General features: G+C 44.1%; 1 protein-coding gene across 1 annotated transcript in view; it reads left to right on the forward strand.

The window, feature by feature from the left end:
• The first annotated feature begins 16,937 nt into the window (after positions 1-16,937).
• The window catches only part of ZFYVE9 (zinc finger FYVE-type containing 9), a 104,706-nt gene continuing 95,186 nt past the window's right edge, over positions 16,938-26,457 (forward strand). The window contains exon 1 of the mRNA XM_032768402.2: positions 16,938-17,116. The gene's annotated coding sequence lies outside the window, so the exon portion shown is untranslated. The remainder of the gene's footprint in view (positions 17,117-26,457) is intronic.

Consider the following 26,457-nt stretch of genomic DNA (forward strand, 5'->3'; position numbering starts at 1 on the left):
AGTTAGAAAGATTTTCTTAATAGCTAACTTAAATCTCCCTTGCTGCAGATTAGGCCCATTACTACTTGTCCTACCTTCAGTGGGCATGGAGAACATCTGATCACCATCCTCCTTATAACAGCTCTTTACATATTTGAAGACTATATGGTCCCCCCAAGTCTTTTTTCCCCCTCAGAATTAAACATGCCCAGTTTATTTAACCTTTCCTCATAGATCAGGTTTTCCTGGACCTTTAATCTTTTTGTTGCTCTCCTCTGAACCTTTTCCAATGTATCCACATCTTTCCTAAAATGTGATGCACAGAATTGGACGTAGTCCTCCATGGCTGAGTAGAGCAGGACAATTAACTCCCATGCCTTATATGTGACACTCCTGTTAATGCTCTCCAGAATATTAGTCTTTTTCACAACTGTATCACACTGTTGTCTCATGTTCCATTTGTGATCCACTATACCACCCCTACCCCCCACCAGTTCTTCAAGTGATGGTCCCTATATGTATTCCAAACATGGGTGTGCATATGTACCATGCGCTGGAGACAGAAGATTTTTGTAGCAGTGTCTGTTCATAGAATCATAGAATATCAGGGTTGGAAAGGACCTCAGGAGGTCATCTAGTTCAACCCCCTGCTCAAAGCAGGACCATCCCCAACTAAATCATCCCAGCCAGGACTTTGTCAAGCCTGACCTTAAAAACCTCTAAGGATGGAGATTCCACCACCTCCTTAGGTAACCCATTCCAGTGCTTCACCATCCTCCTAGTGAAAGAGTTTTTTCTAATAGCCAACCTAAACCTCCCCCACTGCGACTTGAAACCATTACTCCTTGTTCTGTCATCTGCCACCACTGAGAACAGTCTAGATCAGAGGTGGACAAACTACTGCCCTCGGGCCACATCTGGTCTGTGGACTGTCCTGCCCGGCCCATAAGCTCTTGGCTTAGGAGGCTACCCCCGGCCCCTCCCCTGCTGTTCCCCCTCCTCTGCAGCCTCAGCTCACTCACTATGCTGCCAGCACAATGCTCTGGGCAGTGGGCCTGTGAGCTCCTGGGGCAGTGCAGCTGCAAAGCTGGGCCTGACCCAGTGATCTGTGCTGCATGGTGCTGGCAACAAACTCATGGCTGGCTACAGCCAGGCGGTGCGGCTGTAGCGCTGCCAGCCACCGATGATCCAAGCAACGTGGTAAGGGGGCAAGGTGGGTTGGACAGAGGGCAGGGAAGGGCAGCATGGTGGTCAGGGGGTGGGGGTGTGGATAAGGGTCAGGGCGGTCAGGGGGAACAGGGGATTAAATGGGGGCACAGGTCCCGGGTGGGGCCATCAGGAATGAGAGGAGGGGTTGGATGCGATGGCAGGGGTCGAGGGTGGTCAGGGGACAGGGAGTGGGGAGGTGTGGATGGGGCAGGGGTCCCAGAGGGGCCGTCAGGGAATGGCAGGGTTGGACAGGGCAGGAGTCTCGGGGGGGGCAGATAGGAGGTGGGGGCCAAGCCACGACCCCCTCCCCTAACCAGCCCTCTATACAATTTATGAAACCTGATGTGGCCCTCAGGCCAAAAAGTTTGTCCGCACCTGGTCTAGATCCATACTCTTTCAGGTAGTTGAAAGCAACTATCAAATTCCCCGTCGTTCTTCTCTTCTGCAGACTAAATAATCCCAGTTCCCTCAGCCTTTCCTCATAAGTCCTGTGCTCCAGCCCCTTAATCATTTTTGTTGCCCTCCGCTGGACTCTTTCTAATTTTTCTACATCCTTCTTGTAGTGTGGGGCCCAAAACTGAACACAGTACTCGAGATGAGGCCTCACCAATGTCAAACAGAGGGGAATGATAATGTTCCTCGATCTGCTGGCAATGCTCCTACTTAGACAGCCCAAAATGCTGTTAGACTTCTTGGCAACAAGGGCACACTGTTAACTCATATCCAGCTTCTTGTCCACTGTAACCCTTAAGTCCTTTTCTGAAGAACTGCTACCTAGCCACTCGATCCCTAGTCTGTAGCAATTCATGGGATTCTTCCGTCCTAAGTGCAGGACTCTGCACTTGTCCTTGTTGAACCTCATCAGATTTCTATTAGCCCAATACTCTAATTTGTCTAGGTTCCTCCGTATTCTACCTCTACCCTCCAGCGTATTTACCACTCCTCCCAGTTTAGTGTCATCTGCAAACTTGCTGAGGGTGCAATCCACGCCATCCTCCAGATCATTAATGAAGATATTGAACAAAACCGACCTTTGGGGCACTCCGCTTGATACCGTCTGCCAACTAGACATGGAGCCATTGATCACTACCCGTTGAGCCCAATGATCTAACCTGCTTTCTGTTCAGCTTATAGTCTGTTCATCCAACCCATACTTCTTTAACTAGCTGGCAAGAATACTGTGGGAGACCGTATCAAAAGCTTTGCTAAAGTCAAGGAATAACACATCCAGTGCTTTCCCCTCATACACAGAGCCAGATATCTCATCATAGAAAGAATTAGGTTAGTCAGGCATGACTTGCCCTTGGTAAATCCATGCTGACTGTTCCTGATCACCATCCTCTCCTCTAAGTGCTAAAGAATTGATTCCTTGAGAACCTGCTCCATTATTTTTCCAGGGTCTGAGGTGAGGCTGACTGGCCTGTAGTTCCCTGGATTCTCCTTTTTCCCTTTTTAAAAGATGGACACTAAATTAGCCTTTTTCCAGTCATCCAGGACCTCCCCCGACCACTATGAATTTTCAAAGATAATGGCCAATGGCTCTGCAATCACATTCACCAACTCCTTTAGCACCCTCGGATGCAGTGCATCCAGCCCCATGGACTTGTGCCTCCGTAAGTTTTTCGTGGAGGAGGCTCTCAGGCCACGTGCACAGTCTGACCCTGGACTGTCAGACCTGGTGGTGCACTGCCCTTCACTGGCAGTAAGTATCCTGTCTAGCACATCTCATGCCTTGCATCCGGCAGTACAGACGATGCAGGACAGACTCAAACATCAAAGAATCCTGTGGCACCTTACAGACTAACAGACATTTTGGAGCATGAGCTTTTGTGGGTGAATACCCACTTCGTCAGATGCATGTAGTGGAAATTTCCAGGGGCAGATATATATATGCAAGAACAGGGCCTCATCCTCCCTGATTGAACTAACCTCATTATATCTAGCTTGCTTGCATATATATACCTGCCCCTGGAAATTTCCACTACACGCATCTGACGAATGCCACAGGATTCTTTGCTGCTTTTACAGATTCAGACTAACATGGCTACCCTTCTGATACCAGACTTAAACATAAGAGTCACAAATGCTCTCATGGTCATTGCACCAAGTCCCCATCGAGGACTGCCGCCAAGCACAGCATTCCCTCCCCAATCCATGCCAGGTCAGGTGAGACATTGTGTAGAGACTCTACTGTATCACTGCCTAAGCTTCCCTGTTCCGAGGGTAAAGCTAAGAGGAAGAAAGACGTGGCAGTACCACTGCCCAATGCACTGACCGCATGACAGAACTGATCTCCAGGGCACAATGCTACCAGTACAGCCAGAGTCTCCATGCTCTGCACCATGGACACCACCAGGCTCCAGGGATCCTAGAGACATCCCCCAGACTCCTGACACATTGAATCCCTCCTTCCAGTGGCACATTTGGACCTCCCTCCCCGCCTTCTCCACTGCTTGCAGTACTGGAACCCCTCACTCTGGCAGATGTACCACTTCTATTGGAGAGGGGACTCCATCTGACCCTCAGCCATAGACTGCCAGTACCAATGGCGCCTTGCTACCGGATGCTTGCTCGGACTCTAGACACCTTCTCACAGGTGGAACTGTCCTTCTCTCTCATTTCCATGTGCAGCTCGGACTCCTGTGCACTCCCCACACTACTGCATTGGTACCAGTGTTCTTGGGGCTCTCTGTACCTCCAAGAGCCAAACATGAGGCCGCACTGGTCACCTTGAGCCCTTCCCATTGACTGTACCCGTCTTCCCAGGTTCCACACATCTTCCTCCTTGGGCTTTTGCATTAGACCCATCGAGCTCCAGCCCAGAACTGGAGCCAGTACCGTTAGTCCCTATGGTGCCTCTGCCTCTCTAGATGAAGCCCTGATTCCCCCCACCCTCTCACCTCTTGATGATCATAAGCAGTACCAGGAGCTGCTGGAGTGGGTTGCTCTTGATTTGGGCATACCCCTGGAGGAAGTACAGGATCAGCACCACTAGTTGCTGGATATTCTCCAGAAGGCTGTCTTACGTCATTGGCCATTGATGCCTGCGTGGGCAGTCCTGCACATGCCAGCCTTCTGTGCCCCCACACCCAAATGGGTGGAGCACCAGCATTTTGTCCTTTCGAAAGGTTCAGACTTTCTCTTCTCCCACCCTTCTCCCACTTCCTTGGTGATGCATGCGGTGACCAAAAGTGCAAGACAGCACTTGCACGGTTCTAATCCCCGGATTGAACGGCAAAATGCTTTGACCTCCTGAGGTGCAAGGTCTATTCCTCCAGAGGGTTGCAGTTTTGCCAACCACCAAGCGCTGCTGGCAAAGTATGTCTTCAACAACTATGCCAAGCTGGTAGAGTTCCTGGATGACCTGCCGCAGGACAAATGGCCACATTTCCAAGCCCTTGTGTAGGAAGGCTGCCTGGCAGCCAAGGTGAGCCTCCAAGCTATGGTTGATGCTGCAGACACATCCTCCTGCTCCCTCACCACGGCTGTTGTCATGCACTGGAAGTCATGGCTACAGTCTTCTAGCTTCCTGTGGGAGGTCCAGAACACTGTCCAGGACCTCGCCTTTGACAAGGACAAGCTGTTTTCAGTGAAAACAGTTGAGTCCCTTCACTCCCTGAGGACTCAAGGGCTATGCTTTGGTCTCTTTGGATATATACCCTAGTGCCCTGTTGGAAACTGCTGTGAGAATCATTTCATTCATGCTCATACGTACCATATCAGGCTGTCTATTCTCAATACCAGAAACCTCCACAAAAGCATCATCTGGCCCAGCAGCCCCGCCACAGCCACCTCCTCCACCTTACCGCAACACCAACTCAAGGCCCAGTTTTGACACGCAAGTTGAGAGCTGTGAGCCCCCCCGCTTCACCACCCCCAGCTCTCCTGTCACTTTTGGGGTCTGTCTTGCCCAGTTCTCCCACAACTAGGGCAAGATCACCATGGATTTTTGGGTACTAGAGATCATACAGCATGGTTACTCTATCGAATTTCTCACCTTCCCTCCACACTGTCCCCATCCCCTGACACCTACCAGCGGTCTTCCTCTTCGCATCATCTCCTTGTGAAAGGTGCGCTAGAACCAGTGTTCGACCCCTTAATTGATGGGGGGGTTCTACTCCTTGTACTTTCTCATCCCAAAAAAGGGCAGAGGGCTCTACCCTATACTCGATCTCCGCCTCCTCAACACCTTCATCAGAAAGGCCAAGTTCTGTATGGTGACGCTCACCTTGATCATTCCCTCCCTTCCCCAGGGAGTCTGGTTTGCAGCTCTCCGCATGAAGCACGCATGCTTTCACATCGACATCCACCCAGGTTACCACAAATTTCTTTGCCTTCACATGGGCAACAACCACTATCAGTTTAGGTTTCTCCCCTTCAGCATTGTGACTGCCCCAAGGGTCTTCACAAAAGTATTCACAGTCGTGGCAGCAGAGCTGAGGCATCTGGGGTATTCTGTGTTCCCTTATCTGGATGACTGGGTTTAGTTGCACTTTCCCTTGCCAACATTATGTCTACCATTTGTGCTCTCCATTCACTCCTCACTGCTTTCGCTGTCTGTATCAACTAGGAGAAATTGGTGCTTGTGCCAGCACAGACAATCCGCTTCATCCACACGTCTGGATTCTGTGGTGGCCTTGGGCATTTCTTCTGGTGGAATGCTTCGCTGTCCTGACGTCTCTCTTGGTGGACTTATGCTGCAAACCATGCACCCCAGTGCATTATTGCCTCTGCCTCCTCGGGCACATGGTGGCCTGCACCTATCTGATGCCGCATGCCCCCCTGCACATGCGCTGTCTCCAGCTGTGGCTTTTGTCAATCTTCACACCCCATAACGCTCATGTGGACACCATATTGCTTGTTCCGTGGTCAGTTCTGGCCTCTCTCTGAACCATTCCTTCCAATATGGTGATTGGCACCCTCTTTGCCATTCCTGTCCCCACCAGCACCCTGACCACAGATGCCTCACTCACTGGTTGGGGTGGTCATCTAAACAGGCATGCCACACAATGGGTTTGGACTCCATGCAAGGCCACATACACATCAGTGTCCTGGATCTGTGGCCAGTCTGCTTGGCCGGCCCTGCATTCCTGACTTTTATCCATGCCTGTCACATTCAGCTGCTCTCTGACAACACGACTGTGGTGGCATACATCAACAGGCAGAGGAAAACCAAGTCCCTGTTGCTCTGTGAAGAGTCCATCTGACTCTGGAACTGTTGTATCAAACGCCACACTGTATATGTCACACTCCACACAGTATACCCCCAGGCATGGAGAACTCTGGCCAATGTACTCAGCTGGACCTGGTACCTCAATCACAAGTGGGAACTCCATGACTCCACTCTCTGTTCCATCTGAGGTACCCCTCACTGAGACCTTTTTGCCACCCATCCCAAACACAGACTCCAACATCCCAATCCAAGCCCTTTGCATCTCATTGCTTGTTTTTTGGATGCAGCTCGTGAATAGACAACGCCTGTTTAACACTGGTGCAACACATCCTTATGCACAGTAGATGAGGCTCCATGCCAGTGTGCTATGCGGTGAAATAAACATTTTACTTTCTGAGCTTAGCACCATCGCCTCCCCCTCAACGTTGTTTCCATCTCTACCATTCTGAACTACCTCCTGAAACTCAGGCCTCTCCCTTGGCTGTGACCCGGTCCACCTGGTGGCACATAGTACCTTCCTTCCACCTCTGAACAGACATTTGATGTTTACTCACCCCACCACCGCTTGCTTCCTGAAGGGGCTGTTGGGACCTCAACCTTGTGCTATCCACCTTCACCAGACCCCACCCCTTCAAGCCCCTGGCCATGTGTTCTCTTTCCATGAAGATCATCTTCCTTGTAACTATCACCTACACTCGGCGGGTCAGCAAATTGGTGGCCACGATGGGTGATTCCGCCCTTATGTAGTCTTTCATAACTAGAAGGTTTCCTTATGCCTTCACCCCCTAATTCCTCCCAAATATGGTCTCAGAGTTTCACCTCAACCAGTTGATTCACCTCCTGGTCTTCCGTACTAAGCTGCACACCACCCTGCACTTGCTTGACGTCCATCGTACACTTGCATTCTACCTGGACAGAACTCAAATCTTCCGTGCCTCTCTGTGCTTGTTCATGATCATTGTGGACAGGTCCTGGGTCCAAGCCCTCTCCTCCCAGTGCATCTTGAAGTGGGTCTCTACGTGCATGTGCGAGTGCTATGTGCTGTGTAACACCCTGCCGCCCTACTGGATTACGGAGCACTCAGCATGGGCACACATGACTACTTCCGCCTCCCTGATGGACATATCCTCGAATGACATCTGCTGGGCAGTGACCTGGCATTCCATGCATACCTTCACCACTCATTACACCATTGACCAGGGGGCGGCGGGCGACACGGTCATGGGCTGTGTTGTGTCCTGCAGACTGTGATACTTCTTGCATCCTTGCATCCACCTCTGTGCCGATCACTGCTTGCTATTCACCCATGTTTGACATACTTATAGAGATCATCATTTGAAGAAGAAGAAGAGGAGGAGGTTATTTACTTGTAACTGGTGGTTCTTCCATATGTGTGGTCCCTATTTGAATTCTAATACCTTCCTGTCATAAACAGATAGCTAAGGGTTAATGTCTCTTTCACCTGGAAAGGGTTAACAAACAACACCTGACCTAGTAGTGCCCATCAGGAAACAAAGATACTTTCAAATCTCAAGGGCGGGAAGCTTTGTTTGTGGTTTGGTTTGGCTTTGTTCTCTCTGGTCCTGGACAGGCCTAGAGGTGCAGCCAGGTTTCTGCAATCTCCTGTACAGTCCTTTATCTATTCAGAATAGTGAGTAAGTAAAAAGGCAGTTATAGTCTTTTTCTTTGGTTTTCTTTATGTGGAAATGTGTAGTTTGCTGGAATATTTTTAAATTGTATTTTTGGATAAGGCTGTTTATCCATTGTTATAAGCTAGTAGACCTGTAATATTTCATCTTGATTATAGAGACAATTTTATGTTTTTTCTTTCTTTTTATTAAAGTTTTTTTTTAAGACCTGTTTGATTTTTTTCCTAGTTAAGGCTCAAGGGGATTGAGTCTGTACTCATCAGGGAATTTGTGGGGAGAAGGGTCTTCCAGGGTAACCTAGGGAGGAAATGGTTATTCCCCTTTGTTGTGAGACTCAAGGAATCTGAGTCTTGGGGTCCCCAGGGAAGGTTTTTGGGGACAGAGTGTACCAGACACTGGAATTTCTGTTTGGTGGCAGCACTACAGGATCTAAGCTGGTAATAAGCTTAGAGGATTCATGCTAGTATCTCATTTTCTGGACGCTAAGGTTCAGATTTGGGAAAGAATACTATGACACCTCCCACCATCCCTTCCGCTGCAGACTGTGCTGTTCAGTGGTAAGAGGGTCACCGAGGGGGCATCATCCTGCACAGCCTCATATAACCTTGCCTGGAACACAGGGCTACGTACAGTGCACATATGGGTCAACGGACACTGCTGCAGAAATCTTCCGGAGCATGGCGTGCATATGCACTCACGTTTGGAAAACAAATAGGGACCAAACATCTTGAAGAACTGCCAGCTAAAGGTAGGTAACCTCCTCATCCTTTTCAGTAGTACTACCACCTAGCCAGTTATTTCCCATTTTGTAGTTGTGCATTTGATTTTTCCTTCCTAAGAGAAGTACTTTGCACTTATCTTTATTGAATTTCATCTTGTTGAATTCAGACCATTTCTCCAACTTCTCAAGGTCTTTCTCAATTCTAATTCTGCCCTCCACCATGCTGGTGTTGACTGCAGATTATATCAGCACACTTACCACTCTATTAGTCAATATCTAGCATACCAGATCATTGTAGTGTTGAACTCTGCAACTGAGATATTGCTGTTGAATAGATTGAAGAGCCATGCATACTTTGTAATGAACTGCTCTTTGAGAGAGAAGAGAAACAAAAGCACAAGTGGGATTTCCTTTAATTCCAGGAAAGATGTGAATTAGTGTGGAGCAGTATTTAAAACTAAGAAGAAGCTTGGAATGTCTTAAATGTCTTGTGTATTTTAGGATGGAGAAAACCAAAAGAATTCATCCCAAAGTGTGATGCTTTGAATAAATGCCAAGGATTCTCCCAATGGATAGGAGATAATAGGAAATGGGATGCAAGGATAAGCAGACCTACACATGACCCAAGACAGGGCTTCTGAAGAGTCCCATGTCATAGATTTATGGGGGAAAATAAAATCCCCTTTCTGGGGGTTTGCATTTACTGTGTTTCTAGTAACACAATTTTAAAAAGTCATAAGCCAGGGTCACAGCCCCTGCCTCCTTGTACAGCTAGCAACCATTTAACACAAGATAAACAAAGCAAGGAAGTGATTAACAGAAATTAACCCAGCTATGTTTACTGCTCCCTACTAAGCTATCTATTCTTTGGGTTCCTGTCTCTGTTGAAGAAAGCCCATCTTTTTATATAATTCTGAACAAAAAGCTTCATTAACCTAGAGTTACATTGAGAAAGTAGCAGAATGTAAAAGAAAAACCCTGAAAAGTACATTTTAAGTTATCTCCTCCAACATTCAAAAATAAGGAAATTCTAAAACAAGGTTAATTTATACTCTCAACTGGCCTGCCTCCCAGAAAAGAAAAAAAAGATGAGAAGGTATGAAAATGCATGTTTATGGTCTCGGAACAGCCTTAACCTTGTATTAGCTGTCTTTATAAAAGATACATGGTAACTCAACCAGAAGTTGTGGGCTTGATGCAGGAAATATTAGGTGAAATTCTATGGCCTGTGTCATGCAAGAGGTCAGACTATATGATCATACTGGTCACTTCTGGCCTTAAAAATCTATATATCTTAACTCTGCCCTCATCCTATCACAATCTTCCTTGTGTACTTGTGCACTTTTAGTACTTTATAAAGTGAGGTCTTATTATTTATATTACAATAGTCTAGAGAAGAATTCCAGTGAGATCTAGCAATGCAGGATAAATAGGAAACACAATAAATGGTAGAATAATGCTGATAACATGCAAAGTAATGCAAACTGGAAGAAATAATTTGGATTTATATGCAAAGTGAGTTCTCAGTTTTAACCACTCAGGAAAAAGACCTGAGCAGTTCTGTGGAGTGGACAGCTGAATGACACCATCTGCTAAATGTACTCCAGTTATTAAAAAAAACAACAACAACAAAACAAGGATGTTGGAATGTATAAAAATAGGATAGAAATATTAGTAAAAAGTTATGATGCCGTTCTGTAAATTGATGATATGTCCTCACCTAGATTACAGTTCAGTTCCAGACACCCTATTGATAATGCTAAAATTATGTCATGGAGATCACAGAAGTTATGGAATCCGTGACTTCCAGAGACCTCCTCACTTTCCTTTAACTCTAGATGACCTTTACTTTAACATACTTTTATCTTTTTAGGCCTCGAAGTCCTAGCCTTAGGAAAGGCTTTATTTGACTTAAGTAAATAGGATGGGCTTGTGCTTATGATATAAGATATAGTTATTAGAATCAGGGGATAAAAGTAGGTTTTATTCCCAGCTCTAGACAGATTTCCCAAGTTATCTTGAGCAGGTCACTTGAACTGAGAGTCTGTGCCTGTCTGTAAAAAGAGTGCTGTGAGGCTATGATAATTTGTACTTATAAAGTGTTTTAAGATCTTCCAGTGGCATGTGTGTAAGTGTGAAGTGGGTTTACAGCATTTTTAAGCAGATGAAGATCTGAAGTTAAATTTCAAACTGCTAGGGATGTGTGAACCTCAAAGGTTCATAGTTTCAGTGAGATAAGTATCCCTAGCGTTCAGGTAATATGAAATAATTATATTAATCATAATATCTAGCACACTTTTCATATGATGCTCTCAAAGTGCTTTAAGTACAAACATTAAGTAAGTATCACACTATGCCTGTGCAGTAAATATCATTATCTTCACTCTACAATTGGGTAAAATCAGTTTTAGAGATGGGACTAGAACCTGTGTCTCTTAATTCCAAGTCTTGTGTTCATGCCACTCAGCATAACCATACTAATCTGGAGCCTAATCAGAATTATCTGAACTTCCTTGTTCTGCAGATAATGCTTTTGTGAAAAATTGCCAGTATTTCCATCTTCTGTCTGGACCAGGAGTCCACCAGAACCATACAGTACTTTTGAATTCCAGACCCAGTCAGGGTGTGTAAATTCCTCATGTGAAAATAAGCATTGAGAACAAAACTGATCTAAATATTTATGATTTGTATTGCTTTTGTACTTATAAGGCCCAACCAAGATCAGGGTCCCAGCATTCAGAGGCGCAATTTAGTTCAAGCCTCATTGTGCAATGCACTGTAAAACCACATAGTGAGAGACAGTCCCAGATCTTCAGAGTTTACAGTGTAAAAAGGACATGATATGCAAAGAGCTGCTGTTTAAAAAAAACAAAAACTAAGAAGAGTGAGAGGAGGAGGGCAACAGGGACAGCAGTTACTTAAACTTGAATATGAAATAATTAAATGTTTCTGCATACATGCATGAAGCAAAGCTTTGATTGGTGTAGAAATGGCTACAGAATACAATCCGAGAGAAAATATATTTATCTTACTCTTTAAGGGTGTGTATGTGACTATAGCTTAATGATCTAGTATTCTTCTTATTTATCTTCAACTTGTTTCAGGGGTTATGGAAGAGGGCTAAATTGCCTTTGTTCCCAAGTAGAGAAGATACTACAAACATCACGGTAACATTGACTTTATAGGAAATGTATTCAAACTTCACAATAGTTTTGGTTTGGGGGGTGAAGACTCAGGTGAGTTCCTACTTTATCTCAATGGCTTCACCCCCCCACAGAATAGTTAAACAGAACTGAGATTGCAAAAAAGGAAACAAGCTAAAATGTTTGAAGAGACAGCAAAGGAAATGTCTTTTCCTAGTCAGATGTACACCTTTTCCTTGCAAAGAGAAACATTTGATGCCTTTGCCTCACTTCTAGGTTATACAGATTAAATTAAATATTCAGCATTAAGTAAACTTTCACCTCTGAGATGTAAGATGGCCTAGTGGTCAGAGTACAGGATGGAGAGCTTCTGTTAATGAGTTCTAGTCTTCAGTAGGTTTCAGTTTCCCTGTACCAGATCATCTAATCTGACTTCCTGTATAGCACAGGCCACCAGCACGTCAGCACGCACAAACTAAACCCAACAACCAATCTTGGACCAAACTAATTACAGTTCACAGGAGACTAGCCCACTATGTGCAACAGAAAGAATAGGAAAGAATGAGGTGCACCAGTGCCTGAGGAGCCTGCAATGGCAGGAAAATTATCATATGGGATATATTAGATAATCCCAGCAAGTGACAGGCACACACACTGCATAGAAAGGCAAAAACAACAAAACAAAGTCTATGCCAATCTGACCTGGGGACTGATCTGTCACGGACTCACAGATCATGCCCACTCTTGGCCCTGTGCGGTCCGTGGGGGGTGCCCCTTTTAGTGAGACAGCCCTTCTCGGGGGTCCACTCTCTCTCGGGGTCAGGCCCCTCCACCTCCTGGAGCCGCACCTCTCTGAGCCTTAGCACGTCTGTCTCTGCCGTGGGCCCCCTCCGGGAGTCCACGCACTCTGGACCCCCTGGGCCTCTTCACCCCCAAAGGAGCTGATGCAACCCTGTTCTCTAGACCAGAGTGACTCTCAGCCAGCATAAAACAGGAGGGTTTATTGAGAGTTGAACACAGCACAGGAAACTCTCAGGGCCTCAGGCCTGGCCTCTCACAATAACAGCACATCCCAGTCTCCCTGCATCCAGGTGGGCTCTGCCTGCTTCCCCTCGCCAGCCCGAGCCCCCCTGCTTCCCAGCTGGGTCTCTGATATCCCCGGCCTCAAGCCCCGCCTCAGTCCATTGTCTTCTCTCCAGGTAAACAGGGTCGTAAACAGGAAGGCCTGAGTCCCCTTTCCTCGCAGCTCTCCTCTGGCTGGAACCGGCTGGTCAGGTCACCGGGGTCCTCTCTCTGCAGCCCATTGTCCTCCCACTGGCCAGAACCGGTTGTGTCTCCTGGGCTGGGGTCCCGAGTCCCTCTCCGGTCCTCTGTAACAACAAACTCCCTCTCCCCTCACCTCGTTAAACCAGTAACACTCAGGTACATTGAGTCCCACCCCCTGTACATGCAAACCCTGGAAAAGACAGAAAACCCCAAGAAAAAAAACCCACTTCGTCACACCTTCCCAATCCCACATATGGCAGTCAGTTAGACACTGAGCATGTGAGCAAGAACCAGCCAGCCAAGCATGTGAGAGAGAAAATGCTCAGCCCCACCTTGGAGTTCTGACCTTCTCCATCCAATGTCCCATCTCCAGCTGTGGCCATCCCTGATGCTTCAGAGGAAGGAGATCAACCTTCATCCCATAATACATTGGGTGGGGGGGGGGAGAAGGAAAATCTCTTCCTGATCCCTGCAGGTGGCTGGCTGAAACTCTGAAGCATGAGCTTTTAGGAACATAAGAGGTGAACTGGAAGTGAACCGCAGGACTGCTGAGCCCTGCACCCTACCAACATAAGCAACACCATCAAACAACCCCACTCATAAATTTGTCCAGCTCTTTCTTAAAACTAATTAAGCTCTTTGCCCCTACAACTTCTGTTGGGAGGTTGTTCCATAAACACATCTTTAATGGTTAGAAACCTTCTAATTTGCAATCTGAATTTGTTCATGGCCAATGGTGTGTGGCCATTTGTTCTTGTGCCAACATTGTCCTTCAGCTTAAATAGGTCTTTACCCTCCTAATGCATTTATAGAAAGCAATGATATCCCCCATCAGTCTTATTTTGCTATGCTAAATAAACCAAGCTCTTCTAGTCTTCTCTCATAAAATAGGTCCTCCATTCTCCTGATCATCCTAGATGGTCTTCTCTGTGCCTGTTCCAGTTTGAATTAATCTCTCTAGAACTTGGGTGACCCGAATTGTAAACAGTATTCCAAATGAGGTCCCAGCACCTTGTAGAATGGGATTAATACTTTATCTCTATTGGAAATGCCTTGCCTGATACATCCTAGGATTGCATTTACCTTTTTTTTCACAGCCTCAGCACATTGGTGACTCACAGTCATCCTGTGATCGAACCATACATCCAGGTGCTTCTTTCCCTCTGTTGCTTCTAACTGATGAGCTCCTAGCTTGTAGCAGAAATTCTTATGATTAGACTCAAAGTGTATGTCCTTGCACTTTGTACTATTGAATTTCATCCCACTTCTGTCACTCCAGTCTTCAAGGTCATCCAGATCTTCCTGTATAATATTCCAATCCTCTTCAGTATTGATGATGCTTCCTAACTTTGTTTCATCAGCAAATTTCATTAGTACACTCCTACTTTTCGTGCCAAGATCATTAATAAAAATATTGAATAAGATTGTTCCCAAGATGGATCCTTGAGGAATTCCTTTAATGACCTACCACCAGTTTGATAGTTCACCTTTCAGCAAACGCTGTAGCTGTCTTCTCTTTTAGCCAATTCTTTATTCACCTTACAATTCTTATATTAATCTTCTAATTTCCTGTGTGGTACTGTCTCAAATGCTTTACTGAAGTCTGAGTATATTAGATATTCTTAATTTCCCATATGTAGAAAAAGTTATTTTCTCAGAGGACAAAATCAGGTTAGACTGGCATAATCTATCTTTGGTAAACCCATGTTGCATTACGTCCCCTTTACCATTTGCCACCATTAATTTAGTTATTCTTTCCTTCACAATTTATTTTAAAGCATCGCTTACCACTGAGGTCAGAGTAACAGGTCTGTAATTTCAGAGATCACTTTTTTCCCCTTTTTAAATATAGATATGACATTAGCTGTTGGTCATCTGGTAGTCCCCCACAGATAGATGGATTTATTAAAAACCTTTGCTACTGGCCTATCAGTCTCATGTCCTAATTATTTCAGTATTCTGGGATGGAAATTATCTGGTTCCCCTTCTTACACTACATGTTATTCATGGGTATGTGAAATAGCTCTTTCCAGCACAGGATCCCCTATCAAGAATCCCTTCAACATTTATCCTCCTATAAGAATTCTTCTATTAAAAGAAATGTGGATCTGTGATTTCTTTATCTCTAAATCCTGAGATTTGCAGTCTTATTTGATTTTATTAAATGAGACATGAGAAATTATTGAAGGGAGTGTGTATGTGTGTTTGTTTCTGCAACTTCAGTAATTTATTTGTGAAACTCCATGATAAAGGTCCTATGACACACAATTGAACAGTATTGATTTCAATACAGTAGAGGACAGTGGTGTGTATGTATGCATGTTTACATACACAAGCACAAGAATCATGGACTGAAATAAATAACACACTGTAAAATTTAAGCCAAAAGACAACCAAACTGCAGATAAATAATATAAAAGGAAAAAAACACATTCCCTGATAGTTACTGACAAGTTACTGATTGTCTAAAGCTAGGGAACAAAGAGGCAATTTGTTTTTGGTGGTTGCATTTTCTTGGTTTTCTTTTTAAAAATAAATAATTGTTGAGATTATACAGTAAGTGTACAATAATGGTTTCTGTATGTCTGTCAGTTATTCTTCAGAGTATGTGTGTTTATATGAGAAACGTGAGCGTTGTCAGTGTGTATGTATTATCTCTTCAGCTGTGTATGTTATTCTTGTGTGTACAGTTGTGTGTCCCTAGGTAGATGGTAGTGTGTGTGTCTCATTGTATGTCCATGCATGTATGGTTATGTAAGTACCCTCAGTGGAAAGTTGTGTTTCTTTGCATCTGGATGGATGGTTGTCCCTATGGATATGTGGAGGATTGTGTGTCCCTGTGTGTGATCTGTATATATAGTTATTGATTGTTTCCTCTGCTATATATCCCTGTGTGTGCAGTTATAGTTCTTTCTTTGGTGTATTCCTTGTGGATGGATGCCTGTCCCTGTTCATCAGTATGCATGGTTTGTGGGTATATATCTTTTTGTGTATATGGCATGAAATTTGTGTGTACATTATGGTTGTCTCTCTAGTGTATATGTCTCGTGTGTGAGATATGTGTGTCATTACAGTTGTCTCCTTGGTGTGGTTGTGTGTCTCAGTGTGTGAGAAGTGTATATTGACACAGTTGTCTCTCTGGTGTAAATCTGTGTGTGCTTGTGTGTCTGGCTGTGTCATTATGGCTGTCTCCCTATGTGTGAGAAGTGTATGTAGTCATAGTTGTCTCTCTGGTGTATGGTTGTGTGTCAGGGAGTGTGGCATTACAGCTGTCTCCCTGGTGTATGTCCATGTATGTGTGTAGTTGTGCGTGTGAGATGTGTAGTTGTCTCCCTGGTGCATATGTGTGTGTGTGTGGTTCTGTATCCAGGTGTGTGGCATTATGGTTGTCTCCCTGCTGTATGTGTGTAGTTGTGTGGTGTATGTTAGAGAGAGATGCGTATGATCATATAGTTGTGTTGTCTCCCTGGGATGTAGCTGTGTGTGTTTGTGTGTCCGGGTGTGTGGCATTCGAGCTGTCCTCCTGGTCTATGTCCGTGTATAGTGGTGTGGTGCGTGTGAGAGATGTGGATGTTGTGTGGTGTGTGTGGAGATCTGGATGCTGGTATAGCTGTCTCCCTGTGGGGCAGTCATCACGCCCGTCTCCCTGCAGAGACCCCGCTAGGTCCCCTCTCGGGGACGAGGGATGGGGCGGGGGGGGCTCAGGCCCGGTGTGGCGACTCGCGAGTGCGGCAGGCTCCCCGCTCCCCCGCCCCGCCGGCGGTGCGGCAGTGCGCCTCGGGGCCGAGGGTATGTGAGCTGGCCGGCGGCCATCGCCGCGGAAGAACTAGCCGGGCTGGCTTAAGAGTGAGGGCGGGCGCCGGCCTTCCAGCGGATATACGCTGGCTGTGCGTGCGGGCCGTCCGGGAGCGGCGGGGCGAGGGACCCGGGGTCCCCTCAGCCATGCAACCTTTGGCGGCGCCTGCCGCCTCCCGCGGTGAGTGAGCCGGCCCGCGCCCTCCACCCCCAAGCCCGCCGGCATCCCGCTCCCCAGGCCCCTGCTGCCCGGTGTGACGCTCCCGCCGGCGGGGGCTGGCTACCAGGGGGCGCTCCGCACCTCGCGGTAGCGGCGGGCGACACTGTCCCTGGCGTGTCCTGACGGGCCAGGGCTGGGGACTCAAAGGAGCCGGGAGCCCCCTCCACCCGGGCAGCCAGAGGGGAGAACCCCCACCAGAGGAAGAGTCAGGGACGTTTCCTCAGAGAGCCCCCAAGCCCTGGGACGCCTCCTCCCGGCTGCAGCTAAGGGTGGCTCGAGCTCGCCAGCCCCCTTCCCTGGAACCCCCCCTCAGCTACAGCTAAGGGTGCTCGAACCCCTATCCCTGGGATCCCCCCTTTCCTGGCTACAGCTAAGGGTGCTCAAGCCCCAGCCCTGGGATCCCCCTTCCCTGGAACCCCCCCCTCAGCTACAGCTAAGGGTGCTCGAGCCCCTATCCCTGGGACCCCTCCTTCCCTGGCTATAGCTAAGGGTGCTCAAGCCCCTAATCCTGGGACCCTCCTTCCCCAGCTGCAGCTAAGGGTGCTTAAGCCCCCAGCCCTGGGACTCTCCCCCACCCCCGGCTATAGCTAAGGATGCTCAAGCCCCCATCTCTGGGATCCCGCAGCCTTGGGACCCCAGTCCTCTGACTGCAGCTAAGGGTGCTCAAGCCCCCAGCCCTGGGCACCTCTCCTGGCTACAGTTGAGGGTGTTCGAGCCCCCACTCCCCCTTTCTGAGCACCCAGGCTTCGGATCCCAGAGAGGAGGGAAAGAGCCCTCTGAGTCCAGCTAGGCTCCCTCTAGAATAGGGTTAGGCAACCTATGGCACACGTGCCAAAGGCAGCACGCAAGCTGATTTTCAGTGGCACTCAGACTGCCTGGGTCCTGGCCACGAGTCTGGGTGTCTCTGCATTTTAATTTAATTTTAAATGAAGCTTCTTAAACATTTTAAAAACCTTATTTACTTTACATACAACAATAGCTTAGTTACATATTATAGACTTGTAGAAAGAGACCTACTAAAATCGTTAAAATGTATTACTGGCACGCAAAACCTTAAATTAGAGTGAATACATAAAGACTCGGCACACCACTTCTGAAAAGTTGCCAACCCCTGTTCTAGAGTGTGGCTTGTGCCTTCTACTATATTGTTCCTCTCTGAACCCCCAGCCCTGGGATCCCTGCATCTCTTTGCTCTATATCTGATATGGTACTAGCCCCACTAGTAAGGGATTCTGTTTATGCGACTCAGTTTTCTCTATGTAACCCCCGAAGAGGGGAGTGAAACAAACCCCTGTTTGTCCCTAAGGTGCCCCTCTCAGACCCTAGATCTAAATCCTAAAAGGGAGGATTTGTAACTTGTGCCTTTAATACTATGCTTAATATGTCTTTATTATTTCATGGTGGTGGTGTGAAGCATGTCACTTTTGCAAAGGCAGTGGTGGTGGGGAGGAAAGGGTATGTTTTATAACATCTACAGTTATATTAAACCATAGAATCATAGGACTGGAAGGGACCTTGAGGGATCATCTAGTCCAGTCCCCTGCACTCAAAGCAGGACTAAGTATTATCTAGACTGTCCCTGACAGGTGTTTGTCCAACCTACTCTTAAAAATCCCCAATGATGGAGATTATACAACCTCCCTAGGCAGTTTATTCCAGTGCTTAACCACCTTGACAGTTAGGAAGTTTCTCCTAATGTCCAACCCTTGCTGTAACTTAAACCCATCGCTTCTTGTCCTATCCTCAGAGGCTAAGGAGAACAATTTTTCTCCCACTTCCTTGTAACAGCCTTTTATGTACTTGAAAACTGTCATCATGTCCCCTCTCAGTCTTCTCTTCTCCTGACTAAACAAACCCAGTTTTTTCAATCTTCCCTCGTAGGTCATGTTTTCTAGACCTTTAATCATTTTTGTTGCTCTTCTGTGGACTTTCTCCAGTTTGTCCACATCTTTCCTGAAATGTGGCACCCAGAACTGGACACAATACTCCAGTTGAGGCCTAATCAGCGCAGAGTAGAGCAGAAGAATTACTTCTAGTGTCTCGCTTATAATACTCCTGCTAATACATCTCAGAATGATGTTTGCTTTTTTTGCAACAACTTTACACTGTTGACTCATATTTAGCTTGTGATCCACTATGACCCCCAGATCCCTTTCCGCAGTACTCCTGCCTATGCAGTCATTTCCCATTTTGTATGCATGCAACTGATTGTTCATTCCTAAGTGGAGTACTTTGCATTAGTCCTTATTGAATTTCATCCTATTTATTTCAGACCATTTCTCCAGTTTCTCCAGATTATTTTGAATTTTATAGCTCAATGGTTTGAGCATTGGCCTGCTAAATACAGGGTTGTGAGTTCAGTCCTTGAGGGGGCCACTTAGGGATCTGGGGCAAAATCAGTACTTGGTCCTGCTAGTGAAGGCAGGGGGTTGGACTTGATGACCTTTTAGGGTCCCTTCCAGTTCTAGGAGATAGGTATATCTCCATATATTTAACCCCTCTCAGCTTCGTATTGTCCGGAAACTTTATAAGTATACTCTATATGCCATCATCTAAATCATTGCTGAAGATATTGTGTAGAACTGCACCCAGAACCGATCCCTGTGGGACCCCACTCATTATGTCCTTCCAGCATGACTGTGAACCACCTATAACTACTCTCTGGGAATGATTTTCCAACCAGTTATGCACCCACCTTATAGTAACTCCATCTAGGTTGCATTTCCCTAGTTTATTTTTATTGTTGGACACAATCATGGATGGGGGGCATAGTGGGGGATAGAGGAGAAGTGGTAGACGTGGTATATCTTTACTTTAGTAAAGCTTTTGATACTGTCTTGCATGACCTTCTCATAAATAATCAGCTCCCTCAATATTTCAGGATTTTTTAGATGTGTACTAATCCTTTGGTCATAAACAGATCCAGATGATGCATTGTGTCTGAAGGACTGTTTTTATCATACTAACGAGCTTGGAAACAAGTACCAGATGGGAATTAATAGACTTTCAGTTTTACAGTTATCTATCTTGTTTACCTATTTATAATAAAAAGTTTTACAGATTTTTTTTTAACAAATCAGAGTCTTCCATGGGATTTCATTGTTTAGGTATACTTTTCCTAAACTTTTAAAATGTTTCTGTTAGAGATTGACCAAAATGTGAAACTTCAGATCCAACCATCTTCCAATTTGGGTGGTGGTAGTGCTTGTTTAGAATTCTTAGATGAACCTTCCTTGCCCTACGATTTTGATTCCAGATTGGATTCAAAACTGGAAGGGGCCTACTAGACTGAGTAGGGGAGAGATGGATGTTATGCTGTAATAAAAGCTGTTCTGATGGTTGGGAAAGTTTTATTGTCTAGAAATTGTTTTTAGACATAGTAATTGAATTTTAGTGACAGGTTGTTTTCGGTTTTGTGGAATGCACCTAGGCTTTAGGTATGCCTGATAGATAATTCAGTGATCAAAAGAGTATAAAAATGTATAGATACATAAAAATGTAAATATTTATAAGTTTTGGTTCATGTGTCGATTTTATGAGATATCAGCCCAAGATAGAGGAAATGGTATCCAATCCAAACCTGGACCCAGATTCAATCTCCAAACCAAGCTCTCATCTAAATCTAATATATAACTAGATCTAAACACTGCCTGCCTGGCTCTCTAATTTCCATATTTTAGATTAGCAGATTAAACTCCTTTAAACCTATGTTGTAGGGTAGAGGTAGGCAACCTATGGCACATGTGTCGAAGATGGCACGTGAGCTGATTTTCAGTGGCACTCACACTGCCCGGGTCCTGGCCGCTGGTCCAGGGGGCTCTGCATTTTAATTTAATTTTAAATGAAGCTTCTTAAACTTTTAAAAAACCTTATTTACTTTACATACAACAATAGTATAGTTATATATTATGGATTTATAGAAAGAGGCCTTCTAAAAATGTTAAAATATATTACTGGCACGCGAAACCTTAAATTAGAATGAATAAATGAAGACTTGACACACCACTTCTGAAAGGTTGCCGACCCCTGTTGTAGGGTTCAGTACTGTTAAGGTACAAATTAAATACATTTGTTTTTAATTTGGCACAATTGGTAGCCTGTGTCAGAGGGGCCCAAAGCAGAGAAAGAGCAGCCTCAGCTTCAGGAAGATTGTTTGGTCTGAGGAGGGTTTAATGAGGAAGTTGCACTATTATAATGCTTGGCCCCTGAATAAGATGTCAGTTTCTATTGTTGCAGGTCTCTTCCTTATATCAGCATTTAGCAGAAGATAAATTGTTATGCTTTCAGTTTTTGAGGCTTTTTTATAGTGATTTAAAGATCTTTGTAAAATTAACTTAAATGACATGTAAAATACTAATAGGTGAGGTATTAGTTATGTATTATTTTTACTTTTGTCTTTGTAAGAAGTTGGGTGTTAACTCTTTATTTGCCTAATAAATCTTTTTCTTTTACTATGTTGACCATATTCCAAGTAAAAATTTTCCTGGTAGGATTTCAGATGGGAATAAAATGGAATAATTTCAATCCACAGACAGATACTGATGAATCAGGGATTTTATAAAAAAGCTGTTTAGAGAGGTTAGTGTAATCCTGTCCTATTTCAAAACTTCTTAATTAAAATGGCCACAATTATTTTTTTGTAAGTGTCATTAAGATTAAACTGTTTAATGAAATTAAAAGGTGGACTCTTTATAAATCTATCTTAGATTCTTAATGAGATCAGAATCTTTGAGGTTAACAGAAATGTAAACCAACATGCTCAATTTTCCTTTAGTGTTGGTCAAAGGACATTCTGAGAAGCTGTGTTTTCTGCGACAATATACAAAATTTAGAGATAATTTTGTATTGGTAAAAAATGTGCAATTGATGTACAAGTGGCTGAAAACTAGTTATATTTTGGAGCTCTGGAAAACAGCCATTTTTTTGTGTGTAGAGTTTTAATCTTTAATCCTGTATTTTGTAGAAATATTAGCTTTTCATACTACAGTATTATATGTTTACAGGAGTTTTAAAAGACAGCTGAGCAACCTTTTATGGGATCCTTGTTACTCTGCTCTATTTTTTTCTTACTTTGTTCATGCTCTTTAATTTACCTTAATTATTGGTATTTCTAATTATAAATTGAATTCAAAGTGGTTATTTATGGAGATTCATCCATCTGCTCGCCCAGCTTCTGGCAGTTGGAGGTTTAGGGACACCTGGTGCATGGGGTTGCATCCTTGACCATCTTGGCTAATAGCCATTGGTGGACCTATCCTCCATAATCTTGTCTAATTCTTTTGGCATGCACATCATCACATGGCAATAAGTTCTACAGGCAGACTTTGTTGAATGGATGTTGAATGTTGGACTTTTTCTTTGCATCAATTTCTTTGATTTTTCTCTTTGTTCTTAAATAACATTTAGTAGATCTTAATACTAATTGTATACATAAGAATACCACTAATGAATAGTTCCAATGTATTCTTTTCAGGTTGGAACTAGATATTTAAAAATATTTAACATATATTATTCTCCCTATTGGTTAGGCGGGGTTGTATGCTTTCCTATGAAATCTGGAATTATAAATTATTTTTAAATTATGAATCTGAAATTTTAAAAGAACCTTAAGACAGTTTGCAGTAACTTTTCAGATAGACTTCCAGATAAATCAAATGTGGGCAAGTATGTTTAGAATAGTTTTAATGTATGTATTTTTAAAATTTATACTGTGATGGTTTCCCACAAAGTTCTAAGAAAGGTTGGGATTATTGTCATGAAACTGTTAGCTGTTCTAGGAAATATCTAGGGGTGCAGAAGAATTCCTGTTGTCTAAACTAGGATGGCTCATATTTTTCTACCAAGATTTTTATTGCATACCATTGTTATTCCTTTTTATTTCTCTGGTTTTGTATGACTTCTCCTTTTAGTACATTTTAGAGAGTGTGGTGCTGTGCTTCTATTCAGTGTGTTTTTCAAGGGGAGCCATTCTATTGTGAAATTGACTATTATTTCACAATCAGTAGATAGTGATCTATGACTAGGGTTCTTTGGCCAAAAATTTCATAGCATTTCTACTATTGGTTCAGCTCCACCGTATCAGTAAATGTGGGAGCTCTACTGTAATTGGGCTCCAGGGATCTGTTGTTTTAACCACTACTGCCTAATCCTGTTTAAGACACGTCTGTATGTGTAAAATACCACCAGCACCTTGTCCACACTACTGCTCTCCTGTTTGTTACCACTGGCAGAGCTGAACTGATATTTGCAGCAATGGGAAAAACCTGATGTAGATAAAGCACTAATCAGTTTTCCCACCAATTACAGCTGTGTGAAAGTACTTCTGTACTGCTGCTTTCAATTTGGAGATATGACTGTCCTGTGATCATTTCCCTACTGCTCCTGGGGCTCCTGATTTGTGATGGGTGTATGATCAGAGACCTGGAAAATGTTATGAGTCCCTATGTATATTAGGGAAACCCTCTGCCTTAGTGAGGCTTGAATAAATGTTGTCTACCAATTTTTGCCTTTAGTTAGGCTATGGCTACATTACGAGGCTTTTAGTAACAGGGCTGTGCCGCTACAAGGCATGCAGTGTAAGAAGAAAGAGCAATTCTGCCAACAAAAAACTTCCACCCCCCACGAGTGGAAGCAATTTTGTTGGCAGTTCATACCGGTGCTTTTTGTCATGAAAACTTTTCTCGTTCAAGGGTGTGTGTTTTTTTTAACACCCCTGAAGGACAAAAGTTTTGCTGATGAGTGTTAGTGTAGGCAACCCCTTAGCAAATACTGATTTCTGTCTTTCTAATTGGTCTTGTTTATTTACTTGTTAATGCTCCAGTATCCTAGAAGATGTTAGCACAGCTCTGGGTCTGCACAAAAGGGCAGAGCATTTAATGTATAGGCTAACTACAGTGATTATTGTTTTTTTAATGAAGCGGCAGATGGGGACACCCATCCCTCCGATGTCCCAGGATATGTGGAACCAGAGGTAATTTCCCATCAGATAACTTTGTTAGATCAAATTTGTGCCAGTGATGTTTGTGAGTTTTTATTAAAAGAAGTGCACTTACTGCACCAATGAAATTTTGCAGCATTATTAATGTTTCTCGTTATCCTGGTCTTAACATGGCATTCAAGAAGTATCACCACTTTATGGTTCAATGTTTTGAGTTAATGTAGAATAATGAAAGTGTTTCTGTATGACTTACCTGAAACATTTAATGGAAACATGTGAAATGAAACCATTACTCATTTTGCAAATGTTATTTCAAAGTACATTATTTATATTTATCTGCTCTAAATTTTAAATGTTTCTTTTAGTGAGTAATAAAAAAATGATTTATGTTACAGAATTCATAGCAGGATTATCATTGGAGGTCTGGTGATGACTGATTTATTTTTCTACAAGTAGTATGATATTCTTACACTGAACATTACCAACTCTTTTAAGAGGCAGATCAAAGAGCTTTTCAGATCCCATAATAGCAATTCTGTCCATGAATGTAACTATCAGAGAGGCTTTCCATTTTGCAGACTTAGTTTTGTTGTGTCGAAACTGCTTTGAACTCAATACACATGTTCATCTAACTGCTTGTGCTTTAAGTACTGTGTGAGCTAAACGATTGATTTGGGGTCAGTAGGATAAAAGCTAATTCAGATGTAGTTATGAATCCAGAATGTAGGTATACACAGTGATTGCAAATATAAGGTGAAATATATGTTTGTATGTTTATCAAGAAATAAATTAGACAAAATCAGTTGGCCAATCTGATGGCTAGACGGCTCGGAGGTGTCAATAAACAAAAATTTAAATTAAGACTTAGTAGCACTGTCAAGTTAAAAATAGTTCACAAAAATATATTTCTTTAGCCTTGTTACTAATATTTCAGATTCTAAAAAGTAAAAACTTTAATCGGCTAATTTTGTTTGCTATTGTTTACTTTTTACATTTTACTCAGCAATTTAAACCAGTCTCTCTCACTTTTGTTTCTACTCAGTTTCACTTTTCTGGTTCTCATGTGCTTATTGTTCCATTAGCAGGATTGCAAATACTACAGGGGAACGTTTAAGGAAGATACAGTGCTGGGGGTCTTCTATTCCAGCTTCTTCCCAGACTTTTTCTTGCCATGGGCAAGTCACTTAGCTTTTGAGTGCCTTACATTTGCCTGTCAGTTTCAGGTTATCTGCACCTCTGGTCCCACCTTTTTGGCCTGCTCAAGGAATGCTCTCAGGTCTCTAGCCTTCACCTCTCTCTGGGTAGGGACCCTTGTCCTATTCCTAGTCCCTTCTGACCAGAGATTTTTCGCTGCAGTCTCCTGCTTCTTACTGTGATTCTACCCAAGCATATCTTACGAACATCCAGCCCCCTGCTCCTTCATTTCTCTCCAAGAACAAGGGCACGGTTTTTACAAATGACCAGACAGTCTTTGTAAGCAGACTGTATATATTCAGGGATGAAGAGCATACAGAGAAAATGTACACACACTGCAAATGTACATGCACAGCAAATATACCATAAACCACCCATTTTCCACATAGAGAATCTGGCAGGCCAATGCCCTTCAAAACGTTTGTCGAGGGTTGGGTCCCTTTCTTAGTCAAAAGGTCATGTCTGTCTGTTGGATCAGAAAGAAGACCTCTAAATCTAGTTAAACTCAGCCTTTTATACCAAAAGTGCTTTGTTTCCTTGGGCCTCTGTATCTGTTTGGCTCAGAAATGCAAACCACCCTAGGGCTAGTACTACTCTGGAGCTGTTTACAATCTCAGAAACTGCAGTGATCACCCCCAATTGTTTTTAGTTCCAGGAGCAGTTGTGGTAACTCTCCTCCCATAGAATTGAATACAATTCCTACTCCACAATGATAGATAGAACATTCCCAAAATTAATACTGTATGGTCCCCAAAAATACTGTATGGTTGCAATATCTGTAACAGCCACTATCAGTTAAATAGGGATAATACTAACCTTACCCTCTTTGGGACTGTCACAGATGTTGGTCTCATATGATGGTGACCCATGGTGGGGAGGCGAAGGGTCACATGGCCCTCCCCAAAATGCCGGGGGGGCGCAAGGCTGGCAGCTGGGGAGATTAAGGGTCAGGGTCAGGGCCAGAGTTGTAGTGGAAATTTCCAGGGACAGGTATATATATGCAAGCAAGCTAGAGATAATGAGGTTAGTTCAATCAGGGAGGATGAGGCCCTGTTCCAGCAGTTGAGGTGTGAAAACCAAGGGAGGAGAAACTGGTTTTGTAGTTGGCAAGCCATTCACAGTCTTTGTTTAATCCAGAGCTGATGGCGTCAAATTTGCAGATGAACTGTAT

The sequence above is a fragment of the Chelonoidis abingdonii genome, chromosome 7, assembly GCF_003597395.2.
Source record: "Chelonoidis abingdonii isolate Lonesome George chromosome 7, CheloAbing_2.0, whole genome shotgun sequence".
Lineage (NCBI taxonomy): Eukaryota > Metazoa > Chordata > Testudines > Testudinidae > Chelonoidis > Chelonoidis abingdonii.